The 5,665-nt window shown below is 43.6% G+C and overlaps 1 pseudogene; it reads right to left on the reverse strand.

Annotated features, from left to right (window-relative positions):
- Window positions 1-3,035: 3,035 nt before the first annotated feature.
- LOC133252004 (nuclear transport factor 2-like) lies at window positions 3,036-3,560 on the reverse strand (annotated as a pseudogene).
- Window positions 3,561-5,665: the final 2,105 nt, after the last annotated feature.

The following is a 5,665-nucleotide window of genomic DNA, read 5'->3' on the forward strand; positions in this document are numbered from 1 at the left end:
TTGTAGTTGTGAACAAGTTATGACAAGGTCATACTGAATTAGAGTGACCTTGAAGTCCAATGATGGGTTCGTAGGTCATATGAAGATAAATACCAGGATGAAGGCCATGTGACCATTAAGCCAGAGATGGGAGTGGTGTGTCTACAAGGCCAGGAATGCCAGGGATTGCTGGTAATCATCAGACGCTAAGAGAAAGCAAGGAAGGATTCTCCCCCTAGAGTATGGTCCTGCCACGCCCTGATTTCACACTCTGGCCTCCAGAACTTGAGAGAAGAAATTCCTGTTGTTTCAGGTTACCCAGTCTGTACGATTTGTTATGGCAGCCCTAAGGAACTAACACAGGCCTGGGTGCTTCCCTGGTGGCCCAGTGGCTAAGACTCCGTGTTCCCAGTGCAAGGGGCCTGGGTTTGAGCCCTGGTTAGGGAATTAGATCCTGCATGCCGCAACTAAGACCTTGTGCAGCCAAATAAGTAAATATTAAAAACAAACAAACAAACACAGGCCTTGACCCACCCACCCTCACACACCCACTAATTTGGCTTACAATATTAGAATACTTGTCACAGTCTTACTTCTGCCTGTTTGTGATTATTTCCAGCCTTGCTCATAGTCTCTTGTAGATAAATTTGAGACCCCGCATTGAAAAGTGAAAGTTATCAGCTTTTCTCTGCTTTTTACCTCCCCGACCTACCTAACTGGTTAAAACTGACAGAGCCCCCATTCATCTCTTTTGCATTCTGGTTGTTTTTGTTGAGGTCATCTCCTCGGAACACAGAGATAATTGCCAGCACATATGCTGTCCTAATCACTCTCCTCTCTGAGTTAATTCAATTTAGCATTTACTGGGTGTCAACTCAGAGCAGCCTGGCTCAAGGGTGAGCAAATGGAGCTTCTTCTGGAAGATGGGAAAACCTCATTGGCACAACACGAAGGTGAAATAAGTGAGTGAATGACCATTATGTAAAATACTTGTTATTTGGAGGGAATTGTGTGACCAACCTGCAGATGAGGTTAGAGGCTAAAGAATTTGGATTTCACTGGTAAGCTAGTACTTCTCATGATTTTTTTTGCCTGCAGCCCAAAGACATACAAATCATGATTCATGCCAATAATTTCTGCTCTATTCTATTATGCAGAAAAAAGGCTGGAGTGTTGGCAGATGCTCTATTCAGCCAAACTCTACCCAGGTTTCCCTGAGCATTTTTCCAACTAGATCTGACTTTCAGGCCTCCATTCTTGCTTTACATTGTCCAACTTTAGGAGGAATCCTGCTCAGTCAGTTTAACCAGAAGCCCCCACCCTCAAGATTTCTGATTACCCTTGAAATCTCTGATCAGGTTGCTCATCCTCCCCACCATCCCTCAGGTGATATCTGATTACCCTGGCCTACCTTAAACAAGAATCCCCTTAGGTCAGGTTGCTTTATCCTGAATGCCCCTTTACTCCTAAGGTTTTCCCTTGGTAATATTCTATCCACTGACCTTGCTCCTTGGCTATGAATTTCAACCTTTCCTTTTTGCCTTTGGAGTTGAGCCCAATCATTCTTTCCATTACAGAATCCTACTTCGGTGGTCTGTACACCTATCCCAGTAGTCCCCTGAATAAAGACTGTCTTATTGTGCTTTAAATAGTGTCATGAATAATTTTTCTTTAATACTATTATAGGCTCTTATGGGTCTTTTAACACAGTGGAGTGTTAATGAAGCATTCTCTTTAGGCTAAGGGAACTGTGATGTGTACCAGAGTTCAGTTAAGTATTTTGGGAAAACCCAGAAGAGAGGTGGGCTGCTGGCTTACTGACTTGACAAGAAAACAGACAGTTGTTAGTGAGTATGGGAGTTGAAGGCCAGAAAGTCAGCTGCCCTGTAACTGTAATTGAGTCCAATCACTGATGAGGGGTCTTGTATGTCTCAGTCACCATTAGGTTGTGGAAAGGCATTGCTAGGTAAAAATTCTCTCCCAGAACTGTAGAAAGTCTGGGAACTAAAAACTCATCTTGTAGTAACTTGCTGAGAAATAACATTCTAAAGCCTATGTTGTGGGCTTTGGGAATAAAGGTCTGGCTCCTAAACCTCATCACAAATAGTAATACCCAGAATTCTGAATTGTAGGGTGGGCCCTGGGTCTGACTCATGCTGGTAGCCTTCCTGGAGACTCCCCAGCTGTGTCAGAAGGGAGGCAGGCTACTGGGACTTAACAAATGAGACAGATGTACTGTCTATAACCAACTCAATGCAAACACAGCTGTCTTCCTCTGTGGCCTGAATGATCCAGGCCTCCCAAACTAGAAACAGATAGTTTAAATGTTACTTTGTATTCTTATTTTCTTTCTTTACATTATTTAGGCTAGATGAAAGGTTATCATCTACTTGTATCCTTGAAAGTGAAAGTGAAGTCGCTCTGTCGTGTCCGACTCTTTGCGGCCCCATGGACTGTAGCCTACCAGGCTCCTCCATCCATGGGATTTTCCAGGCAAGAGCACTAGAGTGGGTTGCCATTTCCTTCTCCAGGGGATCTTCCCAACCCAGGGATCGAACTCTGATCTCCTGCATCACAGGCAGACGCTTTAACCTCTGAGCTACCAGGGAAGCCCTAGCCTCACTTTAAAAAAAAAAAAAAAAAATCTGCCTTTATCCTCACAATTACTTGATATAATTGCTTGTTCTTTTTGTTGTTGTTGTTAGGAAAATATTTATGGTTTTATTGCATGATGAGGCATTGAAACATCTGAACAAATCAGTATCTGGGTAATGAGGCTTTCTCCTTCACTTTTATGGGTTACTAAAGCAATTTGTCAGTAGATTTTCAAAAAAAGAAAAAAAGACAACCTTTTGCATTACTTAAATCATTCCAAGGTATACGCTGGTACAACACAAGCTTCTATCAGATGTAACTAGTCTAGAATCCAAATATCATGCAAAACAGCTCAGTAGAGCAGCACACTGCATCCATTCCCACCAAGGCCCTGCTTATTTGTTGATATTAGGAGCATCTGAAGGAATGTGAGTAGTTGAATAGTAAGTGGAAGAGGAAGAAGAAATAGCATGAATGCCTGGCTGGGAGGGGTTCAGTCCAAGTTGTGCAGGGCAAGCCTGAACATGTCATTGGTACAAATCCAAGCAACCTTGATGCTCTTTAATTGGAACATCTGGTGGAACCACATGATGGGGTCTTCATTGGCCTTGAGCTGGCCAAAACTGTGCTGATGATGCAACTATCCGGCATGGGCTGATGGTCCTGAGCCATGATGCTGTGCTGGGTTTTCTGGAATGGAAGCTAGGCAATTTCTTCACAATGGCAGCTTTCCCTTGGAATTGCTGTCCTTCCCATGTGAATCCTGAGGTGTCGAAATAAACTGCTCCTAGTTGGATTCTATCATTATCAAATAACTGGTAGTAATGTTGAATGAAGCTGGAGCCAATTTGCTCCCAAACTGGCTTGTCTCCCATTCTGAAGCATCACCCAGCCTCATTGAGATCCAAAGAGCTGGCACAATGGTGGCAGAGACCCAACTTGGTCTTCCTGTTTTGTTTTAAAATTTACTTATTCTACTAGTGCAGAGTTAACACCCTGAAAAATCCTCAGAAGTTATCCAGCATCAAACTTCTTAACTGAGTTGAAAACAAAGCCTGGAAAAGTTAACAGGGTATTTAAGGAATTTCCAGGGACTCAACAAGTTCATCTGACCTCTGATTTCTGGGACTCTTTACAGGGACTGCTGCCTGGTCTGTTATAACAGAGCCTTCTGGTTGCTGGAGGCTGGACAATCCATGCCCTTGGCCTTCTCTTCTGTTCTCCACTGGACCCTCTCACCTTTCATAATTCCTCCTTGTTGTTGTTCAATTGCTAAGTCATGTCTGACTCTTTGAGACCCCATGTGTTGAAGGAAGGGAACCCCTTTTCCAGGGCCCAAGAGTGGGCTCTTGTCTGACACTCAGAAATGTATTGTTTAAGAAATGAATTGTCACATAAGCTGACAAAGCAAAAGACTTTATTAAGAAGAGGTGCCTATGCAAAGAAGAGTAGGGTAAGAGAACCCAGGAGAACTGCTGTGCCACATGGCTCACAGTCTTGGGTTATATGGTAATGGGATTAGTTTCCAGATTTTCTCTGGCGAATCACTCTGACTCAGGGTCCTTCCTGGTGGGTCAAGCATTGCTCAACCAAAATGGATGCCAGTGAGGATTCTGGGAGGTAGTAGGACATGGGGAGAAACATCAATAACCTCAGATATGCAGATGACACCACCTTATGGCAGAAAGTGAAGAACTAAAGAGCCTCTTGATGAAAGTAAAAGAGGAGAGTGAAAAAGCTGGCTTAAAACTCAACATTCAGAAAATGAAGATCATGGCATCCAATCCCATCACTTCATGGCAAATAGATGGGGAAACAATGGAAACAATGACAGACTTTATTTTTTTGGGTTCCAAAATCACTGCAGATGGTGACTACAGCCATGAAATTAAAAGACATCTGCTCCTTGGAAGAAAAGCTATGACCAACCTAGACAGCATATTAAAAAGCAGAGATATTACTTTGCCGACAAAGGTCCACCTAGTCAAAGCTATGGTTTTTGCAGTAGTCATGTATGGATGTGCAAGTTGGGCTATAAAGAAAGCTGAGTGCTGAAGAATTGATGCTTTTGAACTGTGGTGTTGGAGAAGACTCTTGAAAGTCCACTGGACTGCAAGGAGGTCAAACCAGTGAATCCTAAAGGAAATCAATCCTGAATATTCATTGGAAGGACTGATGCTGAAGCTGAAACTCCAATCCTTTGGCCACCTGATGGGAAGAACTGACTCATTGGAAAAGACCCAGATGCTGGGAAAGATTGAAGGCAGAAAGAGAAGGTGACAACAGAGGATGAGATGGTTGGATGGCATCACTGACTCAATGGACATAAGTTTGAGCAAGCTCTGGGAGTTGGTGATGGACAGGGAAGCCTGGCATGCTGCAGTCCATGGGGTCACAAAGATGCAATTGAACTGAACTGAACTGAGGACATGTGGCGTCTCCTTTTGACCTCTTTCAAATTCATCCATTGGTGATGGCTTGTTAGTTCTGTGTTCCTTACTGGGACCTCCTGTCTTAAAATATAATTCATGCAAATGGTTACTGTGGTGCCTGGCCAGAGTGGGCAGTTTCAGTCAGTGTGCTTCCCCTAACACATGGACTGCAGCATACCAGGCTTCCCTGTCCTTCATTGTCTCCCAGAATTTGCTCAAACTCATGTCCATTGAGTTAGTGATGCCATCCAATCATTTCATCCTCTATCGACCCCTTCTCTTCCTGCCTTCAATCTTTCCTAGCATCAGGGTTTTTACCAATGAATTGGCTCTTCGAATCAGGTGGCCAAAGTATTGGAGCTTCAGCTTTAGCATCAGTCCTTCCAGTGAATATTCAAGGTTGATTTCCTTTAGGATTGACTGGTATGATCTTGCTGTCCAACGGACTCTCTAGTGTCTTCTCCAACACCACAATTTTAAAGCATCAATTCTTCTATGCTCAGCCTTCTTCTTTATGGTCCAACTCTCACATCCATCTATTGAAAAATCGTAACTTTGACTATATGGACCTTTGTCCTCAAAGTGATGTCTCTCCTAGACCATTTCAACCTGTGGGCACCCCCCACCCCCCACCAACACACACACACACACCAGCCTCC

This window comes from Bos javanicus, chromosome 7, assembly GCF_032452875.1.
Source record: "Bos javanicus breed banteng chromosome 7, ARS-OSU_banteng_1.0, whole genome shotgun sequence".
Taxonomy (NCBI): Eukaryota; Metazoa; Chordata; class Mammalia; order Artiodactyla; family Bovidae; genus Bos; species Bos javanicus.